Here is an 18112-nt window from a genome sequence, read left to right as displayed (position 1 = left end):
AATATCCGTGTATCGAAAAGAATAGTCGCCTCGCGCGGACCATTTGTGCGGCAAGCACTTTGTTGAAGGCAAGTATGGCTTCCATTTCAATCTCCGTCCCCAGGCTTGCTTATGTGCAGGGAAACCATCGTCTTATCGAGATTACCCAGATTTTCTTCCCACGGTGTTCGCGCACAAAACACCGGCCAAGCGGTCGTCGCTGACTATAGATATGCCCGTGCTACCAAGTGGAGGGAGGTCGGCGGCACAATGGACAAAGCGTTACCGCTTTTGTGCTTTGTGGTCATGAGTGTAAGAAAATATCATACCTGGACTCGAAGGACGCTGTGTGTTTTTAATCAGTTAATAAATACACTTTCGCAGATTAACAATCTGCTGATCCCGCCGGCAGCGCGGTCTCCGCTCGAAGTAATCGTAGGCCTTGAGAGACTTGTATACGCCTGCATCGTGTCGGCAGTGAATTGGCTTGGCGAAAAGACTAAATAAGCGACGACGTGAGCCATCGACGTTGGTGGCACCAAGTTCACGTCGGAAGTCCAGCAGGCCTTGTTTACGGCGTACGGATCGTATAAGAAAACGCCGTCCACACAGTTTGTCTCGATACCGCTGCCGTTCAGGTTCCGGTAGTGAGCTCAAACAGTCAGGCATAGGGTACGACATACTTTGACAGAAATACGACGCACAAATAAAGCTAAAGGGGTCCCCAAAGTCAACAACGAGCGCACGCCACACAACGCATTGGCGAAAACACGGCGAGCCTGGCCGCTTTTGCCCGACACGCGGCGCGGCTCTGTTTAAAGGGATACAGAATCGAAACTTGAAATTTAGAGAAAACTTGAAGAAATGAGTTCAATTTGATCAGCTAAGCCTGTTAATGAATAATCGCACGGTCGTATTTTGAGCAGATGGCTATATTGTTGGTTCTAAATGCCGGGATTTTGGCGAGCGCTTCAAACTCAGCCATCGAAGAGCGCGATGCATCTCGGGAGATCTGGCAGACGTCTTCACGTCATCATGCCTCGGAGGACCAAGCGTACCGTAGTGACGAGTTTTGCCACTGGGAGGTGTCAACGCGTTACAATCTCGCTTTGTCGAAGTACCCAAGGAGTGTAGATATCGCGGAGCCGGCAGAGCCAGCAGAGCCGCAGAGGCAGCAGAAGTGTCAGAGCTGCCTCAACTGCCTTGAGTGTGCGATGGCGGGTCTACATGACGAGAGTTATGGCAGCGGCAGTGGGTACGATGACATTAGCGAAGACAAAGACGTCAACAGATCGCTAGTGGCTATGGTGGGCGAAAAGCGATTCGGCTTAGCACCATGCATCGTCGACCGCAACAGACGAGGAGTCGTCCGACTCTCCGGAAACGCCAGGCTGGCCAGGCAGCCCACATCCGCCATCAGCCCGGCGCTTCGGCACGGCAAATTGGTGAGCCTAGTCACAGAAGAATCCGCGAATGCATTCGCGCGCGAACGTGCAGTGAGGCGATTTAAGGACAGCGCTCTAGCCGCGCTGTCATGAATGATGAAAGTACGCTGTGTAAACCAGGTCGTTGTGTCAGCGTATAACTTCTGTTGATAAGCTTGCGAAACGTGGTTTTGTCGAAGGAGCGCTCGCGTTAACAAAGATCAGTAGCTAAAGTACGCTTGCAACGGCGGCTATCCAAAAGTGTACGTACGCTCGAACACGGCAATGAATGTGCTGCGAAACACTTTTATGGAAAGGACAGAACGATGTATAAAAAGGCAAGTTTCGAACCAAAAAGCGCGTGTGGCCTTTGAAAGAGCTTTCCCCGCGCGAGGGCTCAATCTTGCAGGGAACATCTGTAGCGAAATAATTTGTTGGTCTAATTGGTTAAACATCACGAAAATAAAAAGCGCGAAAGACAAGGAGAAGTGGAAGACTAGACAGGACAAGGATTTGTCCTGTGTAGTCTTCCACTTGTCCTCGTCTTTCGCGATTTTTATTTTCGTGATGTAGCAACACAATCTGCCAGAGCCTGCTCCGCCGCAAGTGCGTACGTAACCAGTGCTGCCATGCTACAAGCCCGAGGTGGTTTTGCACGACGTTTCCCCTTCGCGCGTGCGCAGCGGTCCCGCTCAAAGCATCGCGCTCGCTCTGGTAGCATCTTCGCTCACACTTATCGCTGAAGACGGCCTGCCGTAGTGCAGCAACAGTGCTTCACGCTGTAGCTGAGACATTGCGTCAGTGCAGTATGTCATGTAGTAACGGTACACGGCGGTACGATGCTCATCGAGATCGAACAGGAGATGGATGGACAGAGCCCAGCAACCCCAGCTGGTTCTGCGATTTCATGTTCCGTTCAACATGCTCGGCTACTAATCTTCCCTGAAGGAATGTAATCTACTGTCAGTGCTTGCAAACCAAAGATGTAAAGAACACAGGTTGTGAAGGTTGTGCGAATTTAGTACTTTTTCACGAACATATTTGTACATACCACACACTCTCTAGGTCTCGAGAATATTAAGGGTGAATAAATAGAAAAACAAATCTCTTTGTACTAACAGGTTTTCCTGTGGCAGCGTCTGTAGACCAATGCAGACAGTCGAGGAGTCGGTGTGCTGCAGGGAGTTGCACAATGTGGTGCGTATGTGCAGTGACCAGGGGGTGCCTTGTGTTACAAAGCACCCCTTGTTCGAGCTGTATTGCCTAAACACCGACATCTTGGACCTAGAGTACCTCAAGCTCCGGTACTTCTGCCCTCTTGATGCAGGAGACAGGGGCCCACAAGAGTATGTATATTGAAATTCTAGCAGAAGTCATGATGTAAGCAAGATGATTTTCTCACTTGATACTGCCTCTTCTTCAGAAATCAACATTCCATGATTCCAGTTTTTTTATGCTCCATTTTTTTCTAGATTTGTAAGATAAAAGGATAAACCACCATGGAGGAGTTGTAACTTGTATTGCCTGCACCGTACTCGGCATCACCTATTTTGTGCTGCATTGTCGAGGCAAATGTAGCTTCCACCGTGCTTCAGCTACGCACTGCTGCAAAAGCACATGGCTTCGTGTTTATTCTCATTCAAATGCTGTCGCACAACTAGCTTTGACAGTTAAAGCACTATCGCAGCTACGCTATCTTTTGCAACATGGCAGAAAATAGTTGTCACCAAATAAAGCACATGTGTAAACATGCACAATCTATGAAGAGTTGACTATTCAAAAAAATTTGCTTTCAAGCTCGTCCATCGCTGTATTCATAGCATTTTAGATAATACAGATAGCGACTGGTATATATACAGGTCATCATTGCAGCATGGTTGGGTGCGATACCTCAAGGAAAAATGACAAAATTGTGTAACGAGAAGTAAATTTTTATAAATGCTAATGACCGATTGACCTCGGTGATGGCAAGTCATAAAAAATATAAACGTACGCTTCTTCCTGCATTATCGATATTACTACCATATACTAGACATTGAGAAAATTCTTGTAAATAGCAGTTAGGTTCTATTATATTCTCTTGAACTGGCAACTGACTGGTACTTCATGCAATCATCTCATTTTAGGAGGCACCGCTACACTGCCTACCGGCAATTCACTTGGTGGGTTCACCATAAGCTGGAGCGCGGCAACCGGGTGCCACTGCCCAGCTGCGCCGTGCAACGAATTCGACGGGAGTTCCCATCCACCGATGGCAGTTATGTCGGCTTCAAGAAATAAAAGGTATCTGCCATATGAAGAACTCCTTTACATCATGCTATAACTGATGTGGCTAGACAAAAACGGCCTGGGATCAACACACATTTATTATACAACACAAAACCAGAACAGGGTGATGTAGGTGGAATATACAACATGGTCCTTTTCCGTATTGTACTGAAAAAAATATACTTCTTGCAACACGTCTTGACCTTTCTCACTGAGTCTGGTTCTGCTGCAAGTCCTCCCATGAAATCGGTTCAAGTGCGCTCCCCATATTTGTTATCATCAAATACTTGATCACCAATCGTTGCAGAAAATTTTGCTAATTTTCACGTTCTGCTCGGTCAGGAACAGAAAGGCACCTGGAAACACATTTGTACTAACTTCATGGAACGATTCACAGCAAAACTCAACTTTCTAGAAAAGATCATCACATGTAACAAGACATTGATTTTCTAGTACAGACTGGATACCGGACAACTTATGCACTGGAAGACTCCCATGTCACCGATAAGAAAAATGCCAACGCAGAATCTGCAGAAAAGGTAAAGGAAAAAATGGCATCTCTGCTAGAGGGATTGGCGCATGGTAACCTGCAGCACTATTCTCAACAGGGGGAAAGTTGCATGTAACATTGTAATGATAAGGAAGGGGGCATGTTAAAGAGGATATTAGTGAAATTGCAAGACTAATAAATCATGCTTTTGTCACCAGTCAATATTTAATATCCACAACTGGTAAAACTACCAGATGAGAAAGGTTTTCATATAACACTATACCGGGTGTTTTTGCAAAGACTTTCAAAAATCCTAAAAATTAAGGCGTTTGAAAAAAAAAGACACTGTTTTCGGGGACCAACTACCAGCCACGGTGGACGTCAGGAATTGCCAAAATCATACTAATTAGTCAACTGAGTAATTAAGATTTGTTAATTAGCTTTTTAATTAGTGGAAATAGACATAGGGTTTTAATTGGAAAGTTGCTGGGCGTTATCGAAAACCACCTAACCAGTCATTTTCACAAAGACTGAGCGCGCGAGAAGAGTAGTAGCACACAAAAGGTTGCCACTGGTGGAGCAGGTACAAGGCTAGCGGTTGCGGTAAGCCGCCCGCGCGATTTTTCCGCCTCTTATCTAGCCCCAGCCTTGTACCTGCTCCACGAGTGGTAACTTTAGTGCGCTACTACTCTTCTCACTTGCTGAAAGTCTTTCTGAAGATGACTGATCTAGTGGTATTCGATAACGCTCAGCAACTTTCTAATTGGAACCCTATGTCTATTTCCACTAATAAAAAAGTTAATTAACAAATTTTTATTAATTAGCTGGCTAATTAGTATGTTTTTGGCAATTCGTGACGTCCGCCGTGGCTGGTAGTTTGTTCCCAAAGACAGTTTCTTTTTTTTTTTCAAACGCCCTAATTTTTAGGATTTTTGAAAGTCGTTGCGAAAACACCCGGCATATTACCACCCTATATGCTACACCACTTGTTTGTCATGATATGAGCACATCGACCTACAGACCCAGCCTACTGTTTAAACATGTGATGAGCTGCTGTAGCAAAATCTGTTTGCAGAAAGGCCACATTCCCAGCAGCCTTTGACATTGCATTCAAGGGCTGAAAGAGTGTCTAAACAACATAAAACCACGGACAAAGCGGAACTGTAAATCAACAAGAAACAAATCCTCGACACGCAAGGGAGCAATGTCACTAGCCTTGTACAGCGTAGTATAATCCGTAAGAGTACCATTTCTAAGACTGACTGAGCACACCCTAAGTGTGGACATACTGGCTTCTATTGAAAGAATGAAGCCAAATAAACAACAGCAAATGTACAAATGTTCTTGATACAAAATAATTGTTTTTCGGACTGCGTAAATCAACTGCACCGCAGGAAGCTGAAACTGCGAGAATGCGACGTTAACGACTGGGCTAGAATGTGACGTTACTTGGATCCAAAGATTAAAAGTGAAAAACAAATTGTTTTATGAGCTGCTGCTGTCCACCTAAACCTAATATTGTGTGAACAAGAACTTGCACTGCGGACGGATCGATATCGGTGAGAAACACTTGACACGAAGAAACTTTTTCTTTCTTGCCGCTAAGAGTTTTTACCCAATATAAATGTCAGTTATTTTTACTATATTAGGCTTAGATGGATGCCTGCTTGGTTTTTCTTTTCCTTTATTTGTTCAAGTAACGTCATGTTCTCAAACTTGAGTTCTACCCCAACCACTGTAGTTTCACTTTCCTGCGACGTGTAGCTTTTTAGCAGAGGTAAAAAGACACTGTTCTTTTTCCTTTTTTTTTTCTGAGGTACATTTGGTAGAATTTTGCCTAACCCAATTCTGGATGCTCGTTTCAAAGGCCTCTTCGCCCACCCCCGCATAGGTGCTGCCATCTTGGAATCGCATGATGCGGCCGCCATTAGGTTGCTTCAACTTGTCGCTCTGCTCTCCCCTCCGCACCTTCGTGGATGCATTGTTTGACGTTTTTCCTTGCATTTTACCGGATTTTATTTCCTTACTTCGAAATTGTCATCCAATATTTATATGTTGCTACTTAATTGCATTACCACATTACACAGCCAAGTTCTGTAGCACGTCTTGACTATTTTCACCGTCTGACTCCCGGATACATGTGAGGAGGCCATATCAGGCACGGCAATCAACATTAGCACTGACGCACATTGAGTATATATACGATTCTAAGATAGCACTAAGGTTCAAAAGCCAATGTAACTCAGGTTTGCTTACTAATAGCGGCGCAACATTCACAATAAGACGCAAAAAAGGTGGCAAAAACAATCAGCATAAACAGCCCTGTTTCATGACAGCATCATCATTTTCATTCATAAAAGTTGCTTTACATTATCTTTTCCACGAGTCTTCCACTTGTGAAAAAGATAGGCAACAAACGTTTAATGTGCATTTTATCTAAATCTAGGCATCGCGGTGCGTCAGGATCAAGCAAATTGTTTTGTCACACTATTACACCTACATATGTTTGATGTTCTTAATTGCATTTGCAACATAAACTAGCTTTATCAACTTAGAAGAAACTACACCGTGTTTTGTTCATGTCTGAAGCTTTTTTAGGGCTCTATGACTTGCTTAAATGAGCCAGTTCAATTTAATTCATTTAAATATAAAACTTGGGACTTCACACACAAAAATTTCACAGAGAGCGTGAGAGTGCCTAGGGGCCCGTAATATGCAACGCCGAGAAAAAAATGTCTGCTTGAAAATCGCCCGAACGCGACGCTGCCGATGGTGAAGAGATTTATTTTCAATGGCTAGCATTGTGCTCAATGAGAAGTGCACTCGATGGGACTGACCCACCGCAATAATGCAAGCAGAACTGTCCTGACAATCTGATTTCATTATTCGTGCTTGATTTTTTTATTTTTTGAGGGGTTTAAACTTTAGATTAAAGAAAGAATATTGGCATATATCAAGCAGATTTATAAATTCCCTCGATTAGGATAGCTGGGCGTATTTTTAGATTAAGTTTTATGTCAACTCTGTCATTTCAAATTGTAGTAAAAGGCTTGGAGAGACTATTCAATATTCAATTAGAAAATCTTGGGTCAAAACCACTATTCCCTGAACTTCACCAATGATTTATGTGCGGCTGCTTATAAGTAGGCCTGTGTATAGGAGAGTAAAAGAATCTGCTTGGTATGTGTAGCTATTCCTATAACAAACTGCTACTTTGCCTCATCATATTTCGATGAATTTCTGATAATTTAGACTTTTGATATTTCAAACAGATTTGTGGCTTCCTGGAGTTTGATTTAATGATAGTTGACTGCATCTAGCACGTCTGTTCAAACAAGTAAACATTGATCTACACAGGTTCATAAAGTGGCATGTTGCCTTGTGTTCGACATTTGCCGAACTTTCTGATGTCTCTTCTATTGCGCCTTTCAATTTTATTTTACGGAAGCCAGCTATCAGGTATAACTTGACGAGTCTTTCACTTATATGATACCTCGAGTACACCCTAAGCGAATTTGTATTTCCTAATGCCAATATCCTGATATGCTGTTAATGAGTACTTTAGCAGGGCTGACAATGAAAGAAATGTCCGAAACAGACAGAAACAATATCACTTCCTTCTATAGATTACCTGCGTCACTATACGAGACTTTCCAGTCTGCGAAGTTCACAAACAGTTGATGTCCACGAAAACTAGACAGTGAGCACTGAACTTGCAAGTGCATCTGTTCTTCATAATTCAGTATATTGTTAAATGGGTTGTGGACCTGCTTCTTCACTATGCAATGATGCATTGTTCTCTTCAGTCGTTCATTTTTCTGCAAACTAGTGTCATTGAATACGACCATAGACTTGAATCCTCACTGTGCATCAGTTCAGTCGCTTCGCCACCGAACCTAGCCAAAATTAACGATGGAGATAATCAGATGTGTCAAAGGTGTTAGTAAAAATGCCTGCAATTGAGGCTAAAAACCACTTAGTGGTTGTCAAAGTGGCTCAGTACCATTGTTTCATTGGTTGTGGGCTGCAAGGGACACATTTGTATCGCAAAATTAAGCAAAAATGACATAAAACATCAACACAATCACATGGAAACCGAAATCACACAGCCGCATGCACGGTGAAAGCGAAATCAAACAAATTGAAGCAACCTAATTGCAATGAGTGCATCAGCACCTTCTATCTGCCGGTTAGACTATCTGCCGGTCAGACTATCTGCTGGTCAGACAACTACTGAGATGAAAAGGTCTATTAGCCGAACAAACTAATGACGAACAAACGTCCCAGTCTCAAAAAGGAATGTCAAATTGGTGGTAGGTTGCTACCGTTGGTGCTACCTGATGCTTACTTATTAGTCAGAAAACCCTTAGTAAAGCCTGGCACTGTAATTCCAATGCGGACTTTTGGTCAACGGCAGTTTGTGCGAGAGCCTGAATCAATATATGTAAGCTAACCTAAAGGATAGTGCACGCCAGGGTACAGAGACGCCTTGAAAGACAACGGCACTTTCCACTACTAAAGGCAAAAATGCATTCGACTGCCTTTTTGCCTTTTTCACATCAATGGCGAAGACTATTTTTGGGTCTAATTGGCTCTGTTTCTCGAACACGTCCGTGTGTCCGTGTAAACCGTTAGGAAGCTACCCCATGCCCCCAGGTGGGCCCTAAAGCCAGTCCGACTGTAGTGGAAAGTGCAGTTGTCTTCAAGGCGTCTCTACCCTGTCCTGATGTGACCTATGAGTGGGCGAAGTTCAACAGCCGAAAACAAGAGGCACGTGAAACCGTAACAAAGGCATTGCCTTTGTTACGGATCTTTATAAGATGGACGAAACGTGCGAATACGGGGAACTGAAAGAAGAATTGATCAGGGGTGGACTCGTCGTTGGACTCATCGACGTCGAGCTGAGCGAAAGCCTTTGGCTGACTTTGGAACTGACATTGGAGCCGCCATCTCGACGGGGCATAATTCCAAGGTGGTCAAGCAGCAACAAAAAGAGGTCCGCGGAAGCGAACAAGCGACCCCGGCGGCCGATGAAGTCGGGAAAAATTTCCACAGGCAAGAAAACCGCCCATGCGAGCATTACACCAGCACAAGAACAAGACCGAAGCAGGACACTGCAGGTGGTGCGGCGGCGCACGCGACCACGTGATAGCGCATTGCCCGGCTTCAAACAAGACATGCAACCACTGCGGGAAAATGAACCACTTCGCATCAGTGTGCCTGTCACAAAAAGGCTGGCATGAAACACAGACACACTTCTTAGAGCGCAGCAAGGGTGTCGAGGAAGTTTACCTCGGTGAGGTCAAAACCCGGTCAACCACGGAACCATGGGGAGTCACCGTCGATGTCAACGGCTCGCCTGCCACAATCAAGGTCAACACCGGTGCAGACGTAACTGCAATTGCACTTCACGACTACAACAAGGAGAGCATGGGACCCCTAAAGACCTCAACATAGACACTGACTGGCCCAGGTCAAACGCCAAATGCGACAGTGGGGTACTTCAAAGCCACAATTGACCGGCGTGGTGCAAGCACACAAGACAATGTCATCAAAGGCCGGGGAGAGGCGTTGCTAAGCCGACCAGCAGCCGAGTCTCTTGGCATTATACAGTGCCCACTCGAGCTTGGGGAGACATGTGCGTGATCAAGCGATATCTCCGATCTTCTGGATGAGTATGCTAGGTTGACATCTGGACTCGGACTTATGAAGACTGAATACTGCATCAAAGTGAAGAACGATGCCAAGCCCTACGCCGTCGCATATCCAAGGCAAGTTCCTCTTCCACTGCTCCCACATGTAGAGAAGGAATTGGAAAGGATGCAAGACATAGGGGTCATCCAGAAGGTGGAAAAAGCAACAGAGTGGTGCTTTTCGATAGTCCTCCTCCCCTCCCCCTCCCCTCTCCAAGAAAAAGAGCAGTGAGCTGAGAGTTTGTGTCAACTATGGTCAAATGAACCAACAGATGGTTCGTGAAGGAATGCTGATGCCAACAGTCGACAAGTGCCTCGCCAAACTAGCCGGTGCAAGTGTTCAGCCGCCTAGATGCTGGAGCCGGGTACTGGCAGGTGCCCCTCGCTGAACACTCTCGCGAGTACACAACCTTTATCCAGAGACTGCCTTTCGGAATATCGACAGCACCAGAGCTGTACCAACAAGAGACGCTTCGAGTGCTCGAAGGACAGGACGGTCTGGCATGTTTACAAGTTGACTTCGTCGTTTCCTGCGACCGATGGAGGAACACAAGAATCTACACAAGGTGTTGAGCCAGCTGGAAGCAGCAGGAGTGACCCTCAACATCAACAAATGCACCTTTCGTCAAAGCAAGGTCAAGTTCCTAGGACATGTGGTATCTGCAGAAGGTGTCGGTGCTGATCCAAGCAAGGTGGAAGCCATCACTCAACTCGAACCACCATCAGACTTGTCCGAAGTGAGGTCCTTCCTGGGCTCGACAAATCACCTAGCAAAGTTCCTTCCAGGTCTGGCGGACATGACGAAACCGCTGATGGACCTGATGCACCAAGATGCAGAGTGGCTTTAGGATCCGGCTCAGCAACAAAGCTTCAACTGGATCAAGCAGGCACTGAACGCAACACCAGTTCTCGTCCACTACGACTCCCAGCAGCCGCATACTGTCTCAGTCGATGCTTCATTTTACGTGCTAGGAGCCGTTCTGCTGCAGCAGGCAGGGACAGGCTGTCACCAGTGGCGTACGCATCACGTTCACTCTCCAAAACAGAACGATATGAACAAATCTAAAAGGAGCTGTTAGCCTTCACATGGGCATGTGAACACCTCCGCAAATACCTCTTTGGATTCCATGTAGAAACGGATCACAAGCCCCTCGTGCCGTTGCCCACGATCAAGCGGCTGGATAAGCCGAGTCCCGGCTTCAACGCTTTCGGATGCGCATACGACTACCCTGTGTCACACACTCCAGGAAGCGAGTTGTACACTGCCGATTTACTGTCCCTAAAGACACAAAAAAATCCAGTCAAGGATGACGAAAGAGACCTTGAGTGCGCAGTATAAGACTACAAGGAGTTGACACTCGAACAGCTGCCGGCGTAAAACCAAATGCTGGACAGAACCAGGGCAGGCATTCAAGCAGACCTAATACTTGCCAGAGTAGCTACCTTGTGCACCTTGTCATGGCCGACCTGAACTAAGGTGCTTCGCAGAGATGGCGAGTGAACTTCCCATGGTCGACGGTCTTCTCTTCAAGGGCCACAGACTTGTCATCTCGCCAAACCTGAGGCTTGAGGTGTTAGAAAGACTTCATGCTGGCCATATGGGCACAAGCCGATGTCTCGCAAGAGCAAGACCGTTGGTGTGGTGGCCCAGCATTGGAACACTGGTACAAGACTTTGTTGAAAGATGCAGTGTCTGCCGACAACATCAAAAGCCACCAATTGAGCCCCTGCTGTTGACGCCTTTGTCTGAAAACCCATGAAGCACTATTGGCATCAACCCCTTCCAACTGGAAGGGAGAGACTACACAGTAGTTGTGGACTACTACTCCAGGTTCTTGAGGTGGAGCAACTAAAGGCCACTACAACAAAAGACATCGCTCAGGTGTGCGAACCAATCTTTGCACGGTTCGGAGTGCCAAGAACTGTACGCGTGGACAACGGTCCTCAGTTTTCCTCAGCCGAATTCAAGCATCTAGTGGAATGTTGGGAAGCAAACTCCATAACCTCAAGTCCGTACTACGCTCAGAGCAATGGCATGGCACAGCGTGCGGTCTAGACAGCGAAACGACTCCTGAAGAAGTTGAGGGACATAAACCTGGCTCTCCTATCACACTGAGCCACACCGAGAGTCAAGGGTTTTTCATCCACGGCTACGACACCAACCATCTAGGAATTGAACCTCGAATAGTGGTTCTCTGCCAGTGCTCGTTTGTCCGCACGCTCATAGGCACTGGAGAGAAAGGGAGGAGTGTCCCGGCAGTAGTGAGCCGCAGCCGCCTTTTACAAGGGCATGACGGTGGAGATGTCAAGCACAGCTGCCATCAGCTCCCCCACATACTCTGCAATGAGATACCCAAAGATGTAAGATTTCGCACTAGTAATAAACAAATACATTGATCAGCAAAAACATTTCGACCACCCCTACACTGTGTGACTGAGTGCGCCTTGCCGAAGTGGCATCTGCATTTTCTACCACCTGCTGACGCAGATGGTAGTTAATGGCTGCAGAGAGATATAGAAAAATAATTTTGTTGACAATGTGTGTATGTATAACGAAATGCTGCTGATGTAGCTTACTTCGACAAAGGGCAGATCGTGACGGTCTGGCAGCTTGGAACAAGTATCTCGGAAACTGCAAAAATCGCCGCGTGTTCGCAAGCTGCCGTGGTTACTACAGATCAAGAGTGGAAGGTAAAACTGTTAGTAGATGCCAAGGCATTGCCTGTCCATGCATCATCACAAAATGTGGACGGTGAAGGCTTTTTCCGCTTGTTGAACTAAAATAGGCTGTTACCTGTGGGTCTGCTGACAGCTAGATGTGATGCAGGTCACAATGCAAGTGTTTCTGAGCTCAGTTTATCAGACTGTTCGATATGGGTCTCCGCCGCAGACGATCCTTGCAACTATTTTGCATCCAAATGTGAATCAACACAGTATTTGGTAGGTGGTCACAACGTTTTGGCTGATCAGTGTATGAGCACTGCTATATACCATAGGTGCAGGGTCCCTTGAGCATAGAAGCAACGGCCTCCTTCCTTGCTTTCGGATACTTCACCGCCCACCTTCTTTCGCCTTCCTTCGCTGTCGCCTGGGGCCTCGCTGCATTTTCATTGTAGTGCAAGGCTGCCAGGTAGGTCCTGGCAAGTAGATGCATTTAAGAAACCAAGAGAAAATGACTGACCTCCCTACACACCTTGCCGTCATGCTCCGGAACCCAAAGTGCACCAGCTTTGGCGCGAAGTTCAACAAAGTGCTATGAAAGCATTCTGTGGCAAAAGTTTGTGCTGATGGTCAGAGGCTGGGAATGTCACGCAGAAGGTGCTTTGACAGCACAATCTCCTTAAGTATTTGGTGCGCGAGAGAACCAACAACAAAAATATGATGCACGGTAATATGCGGCCACTGTGTTATGAAGACTCACAAATATTTCCTTACCTTCCAGTAGCCACTTCTTGTTGAGCTCTTTGTGCTGGCACTCCGGGAAGTGAGGGTCCAGGTGTGTGTGGACATTTGCCACATGAGCCACCAGGGAGCACCACTTGGGCAGGATCAGGTCTTGGTCCTCGGCACTTGAGCCTGCAGACCAGTACAGGTGGTTCACCACCGACTTGGTCCAGCTGCTGAGGTCCTCGGAATGCCGCGACTTCCCAGCTACAACCAGCTTCTTCTTGATGGCTGAAATTGGTCATTGTACACGCGATAAAAATAAGTGTTCAGACTGACCATGGAAGGGCTGGTATGCTCTTTTCAAAAGCCAGTGCCAGATGGCACCTGTCACACATATTTTAAAGTATTCTGTAATACAGTCGCTGATTAATTTTTCAGACGCCGATGATTCGGATTTAAAGGAGGAACCATGACCTACCTGATAGAAATAGAGCATGCTCATGATCAATGTTTCGGACAGCTTGAAGTCCAAAAGTTATCATTGCGAGCGATCAGCTGGAAACACCACCTAGCAAATTTTAGATTCTATGTTGGCTGTACATGGATTGGCTTGGTTTGGCAGCACTACTTAAGTACTGCTAAGTCCTACCGCTAGGTGATGCTGTGCTTTATTGTCATCATCATTGTTACCATTTCGCTTTGTTCGTTCGCCATTGCAGTCATGGATTTACGTCTCTCATCTCGTCTCGGTGAATCATGCTTTCGGACTACGCTGGCTAAGACATCGTGGCCCCATCTGTTCTTTCCCCGCCGCAAAGTGTCGTTAAGAAGCGCGGAAAGTACCCGACCATAACGCTAGAAAAGAAGGAAGCAACTCTCAAGCTAAAAGAAAGTGGCCGAACGCAAACAGGCATAAACTGAAACAAGGCACGCTGGCGTAACCTGAAGCAAAGCATTCTTTATGGGTTTTTTTAACCTGCGTAGACGTAACAAAGGCAAGATTTTTAATCTGCTGATTATTCGAACTGCTCTATTATTGGAACATTTTTTCGGTCCCTGAAAAGTCCGAAAAATCGGTCAGTGACTGTAATGACAGCACTATTCCATGAATGTCTCAAGGGTTGCATTGAAAATAGGGTCAGTCATTTGGAGTGAGTCATAAAACCAAGCACGAGATCCGGCCAACTCGTTGACAACCAATTCATAAAATAGGCCAATTCGTAATAGGGAAATTCTTCGAATGGGTCGAATAACCGCCCGAAGTAAAAGTTTGTAGTTTCTATCTTTTTACCTCCATTCTAAGGTTACAAGACTACAAAAAAGTCAAAAGAAGGCAAAGACAGGACAGTACCTTGAGACAAGTTGAGAAATGTTCATTTTGGGGTATTATTTTTGTTACTTTTCTTTATTATTTTTGTAATGAACCGACGCAGACTGTCGCTGTGCGAACACGTGAGCCGGGTAGGTTAACACCTGCCCCAGTGAGGCACGCGCGATGTGGCGATCGTCCCCCGCTGCACCGTGAAAGCAGTAAGTTATCTTCAACGGGAAAGAGCACAGTAACAGTCAAATTACAGTGTGGCGATGTTACGGACTGCTGTAGGGCAGGATTCGTTTTCAAATTTCAGGACATCATTTATATATTTTGCCTTTGAAATTTCGCAAACCGGTTGGCCTCTTCAACGAGTTGCCCTATGACGAATTGGCCTCTTTGACGAATGGGCCGCCGACGAGTTGGCCTAGACCACCAACCACTCCTGACCATTACGAAAACAGGAGCTTTTCAACAGATATGCTTTCTCCGAAAAAATTGGGCATTTGATTTCCTTTCTTCTCTACAGAGCTTTTGAACTGCCTCACATTCTAAACATCCTCAGCTGCCCCCCCCCCCCCCCCTAAACATCATCTGTTGCATTCCCTGGAGTTTGAGAACTGCTGCCCAACCTTGTTTCATGGGATTCATAACAGGAGCCAGCTTCTTTGCGAAATACTTAACCACTCAAAGAAACAGGTTAGTAAGGGGATTAACCAAGAGATCTAAGAAGCAGAAACTAACATCTATACTCTGTTTCATACTTAGCGTGCAACGCTGTCTAAGCTACTGGCGCGAGCGCGTGGCTTCATCTATGGTTCTGTTTGCGCGAGATCGCGTGCAAGTGATCAACGATATCAAGCCCCACGCTCGCACCAGTAGCTTTGAAAGCGTTGCACGCTAAGTATGAAACAGAGTATAGTCTTGATGGATATACTCATTCGCAGTGCAGGTATTCTAGTTTGCAATCCAAAGAAACAGGAAGGCTTATTAGACTTGGTTGGCTCAAGGTAGCAATAGTGGAACTTTTAGGAGCTGGTATAACTTTTATAAATCTACCTTTTGCAACGTGCCAGCAGTCAAAGAGGTGGCAGATGTGCGGGTGCTCCCGTTCCAACCAAGCACTCAGCTGGGGGTGCCTGTCCGTCACAAGCACGGCCACTACGAGAGAGTGGGCCTCGAAAATGTCTAGAGACCTTCTAAGGCCCTCCAACTCCATGTGGTAGCTGCCACCCGTTTCATTGCTCTGAAACGAAACAGGGAGAACATTATAGAGTACAAATGAACTAAACATGAGACTCATGTTAGTATAAAAAGTTAACTTTTGGGCTATCTGGATAAACATTGTGAGAACAATTAGAAAAAGGACAAGACAAAAATACGAACAGGACGAAAGCTTGCACTGTTCTTGTCTTCGACTTGTCCTTTGTGCAATTTTTTTATGAAGTTGATATATTGAAACTATTCGTGCATCCCTCTAGAATCAGGGATGGGCATGACACCTTTCTTCATTATGCCGCAAAAATGTGCTTCAGGAACCGCAATATGATCTCGCACAGAGGCGTTCAGGATGCAGTAGTCGGAATGCACGCTGAGGCACTTCACGCAGCATTTTACCCCCCTTGGGTGGCAGTAAGCTGTGCCAGCTCATATTGCCGCCAAATGTGCACACTGCAGCTTGAATTTGTCGGTGCGACGATGACGACAAAATATGCAAATAAATCTCACACTGCATGTTAATTGAGCAGCCCTGTACTACTTTATTAAGCGGCAAACACTACAGTGTGTGCTTCAGGCACTCAGGATTTCAGTACAAACCTGGATGGTTTCAACATGGAGAACCTTGTTGTCCTCGACGTCAAGCATGGTGTATGTACCATGCTTGGCGGAGTGGCCAGGCGAGTCCGCTCAACCATCCCCAGCGATGACCAGCTGCCTTCCTGCTGCAGCCGAGACCAGCTCCAGCTGGTGCTTATTCCACACCTGGTTATGTAAAATAAAGGATTCCTACAATGAAACTAGGTTTGCAACAAAGGCATGAAGACATAAACCAATGTCTTTTTTTGTCCCATTTATTGGCACGACCGCAACCTTATATTATGGCCAAGTTATTTTCGTTGCTATACCCAAGGAAACACAGATGAACAGTACAAATACCATTTCTGTTAATACTTGCTCTACAAGAGGGGTCAAATGGAATGAAATAGACATTTGATTAACCACTCAGCTTTTCACATTTTGAGCATGCCATTACAATACCCCAAAGAAGAAAATAGGGCCACCCTACCGACTGCCCTCGTGACTGAAAAGGATTGGCATATAAAGGCAGCCTAGTTTGGAAATGACACTTTCCACAGCTGTTTGAGCGAAGGTATTGACCCTTTTTTTCTGATATCAATGAATTCTCAGTTCTAAAATACATACTGCCATTATAATATTTTGTGTTGCGTTTTAGCTTTATAGCTTCGCATGGCCAGGAAACTATTTCTTCAATATACCTTCTCGATTGCCGGGAGCAGAAAGGCCTTCTGAATAATAAAGAAGGTCTTGTAGCAGAAACAGGCGATGCCCATGCTAGTGAGTATCCGCAGGGCCTTTTTGATGCTGCAGCCAGTGAAGAGGATTGCAGCAGCCACCAGGATGTTGCCAACTGGCTTCCGCCTGATGACAGATTGGCTGCACCACGTCTCTGTATGGCCGCTCCGACAAAGCGTAGACACCTGAAGGCTCGAGCCCTGGACTGTCTTGTCGATGTGAGTGTTGGGGGCAGCACAAGAGCGACACGTCTCCAGTGGCGGGTCCAGGCACGACTCGAAGGCAATGAACTTCCGCTCATGCACCGAAGACGGAACTTCCTTCTCGGGCCTATGTTGCAAAAACAAACATCATCTCAACAAGTGGCTTAGTCAAGAATGAAGATGCGGTCACTTATTGCTTAAGAGCATACAAACCTAGCAAACCTGTCCTCCGACAGACAATAGCTGGAATCCGCTTCTGCTCTTGGTGGACACACATCTGAGAGATCCAGATCAGTGTCGAGCGCATCGTCTCCGTGACACGGTGAAGAACACCAGACCATCGTCCCCGAACCGGGTTCTTGACGGCGGTTTGTTGCATTCCTGGGTAACTGGTGAACAGTGTGGAGCTCTAGAAACATGCCTTTACACAATAAAATGCACATATTTGAATTTAATATTAAATTGGTGGCTACTTGGAACACTTCAGAAATTGTGCCAAAGCTTCTAATAAAGAAAATCTCATGATATCCCATTAATTCTACAAGTACATCTCTAGAATTGCTCAAATAATATCTTCATGTATAAGTCAACAGGTACCTTGGCTTCATACCAATCTATATAACTTTCATGGTAAATATTTGGTGATATGCATCTAAAAATCATCTCGCTTAGACATTCCATCAAAAGCAGTAAGGGTGTGACAGCACTTGATGGAGTTTTTAACAAACAACACTTTCTATCTGAAGTTTGTGAAAAAAATAAACTCGGTAAATTGTGACCGTCGCACTGTGGCATCACATGACACCATGTTGTCATATGAC

At 45.8% G+C, this 18112-nt stretch overlaps 1 long non-coding RNA gene and 1 pseudogene across 1 annotated transcript; one reads left to right on the top strand and one right to left on the bottom strand.

Moving 5' to 3' along the window:
* Nucleotides 1-2548: 2548 nt before the first annotated feature.
* LOC115313210 lies at nt 2549-3555 on the top strand. Its single transcript, XR_005718221.1, has 3 exons — nt 2549-2600; nt 2692-2749; nt 3530-3555. It is a non-coding gene; the product is annotated as an uncharacterized LOC115313210 (long non-coding RNA).
* Nucleotides 3556-12020: 8465 nt separating this feature from the next.
* LOC115313211 lies at nt 12021-17632 on the bottom strand (annotated as a pseudogene).
* Between the last annotated feature and the right edge of the window lie 480 nt (nt 17633-18112).

The sequence above is a fragment of the Ixodes scapularis genome, unplaced genomic scaffold (genome assembly GCF_016920785.2).
Source record: "Ixodes scapularis isolate PalLabHiFi unplaced genomic scaffold, ASM1692078v2 PGA_scaffold0__279_contigs__length_252992795, whole genome shotgun sequence".
Lineage (NCBI taxonomy): Eukaryota > Metazoa > Arthropoda > Arachnida > Ixodida > Ixodidae > Ixodes > Ixodes scapularis.
The sequence above is the reverse complement of the archived record's forward strand: the minus strand, read 5'-3'. Positions and strand labels throughout refer to the sequence as shown.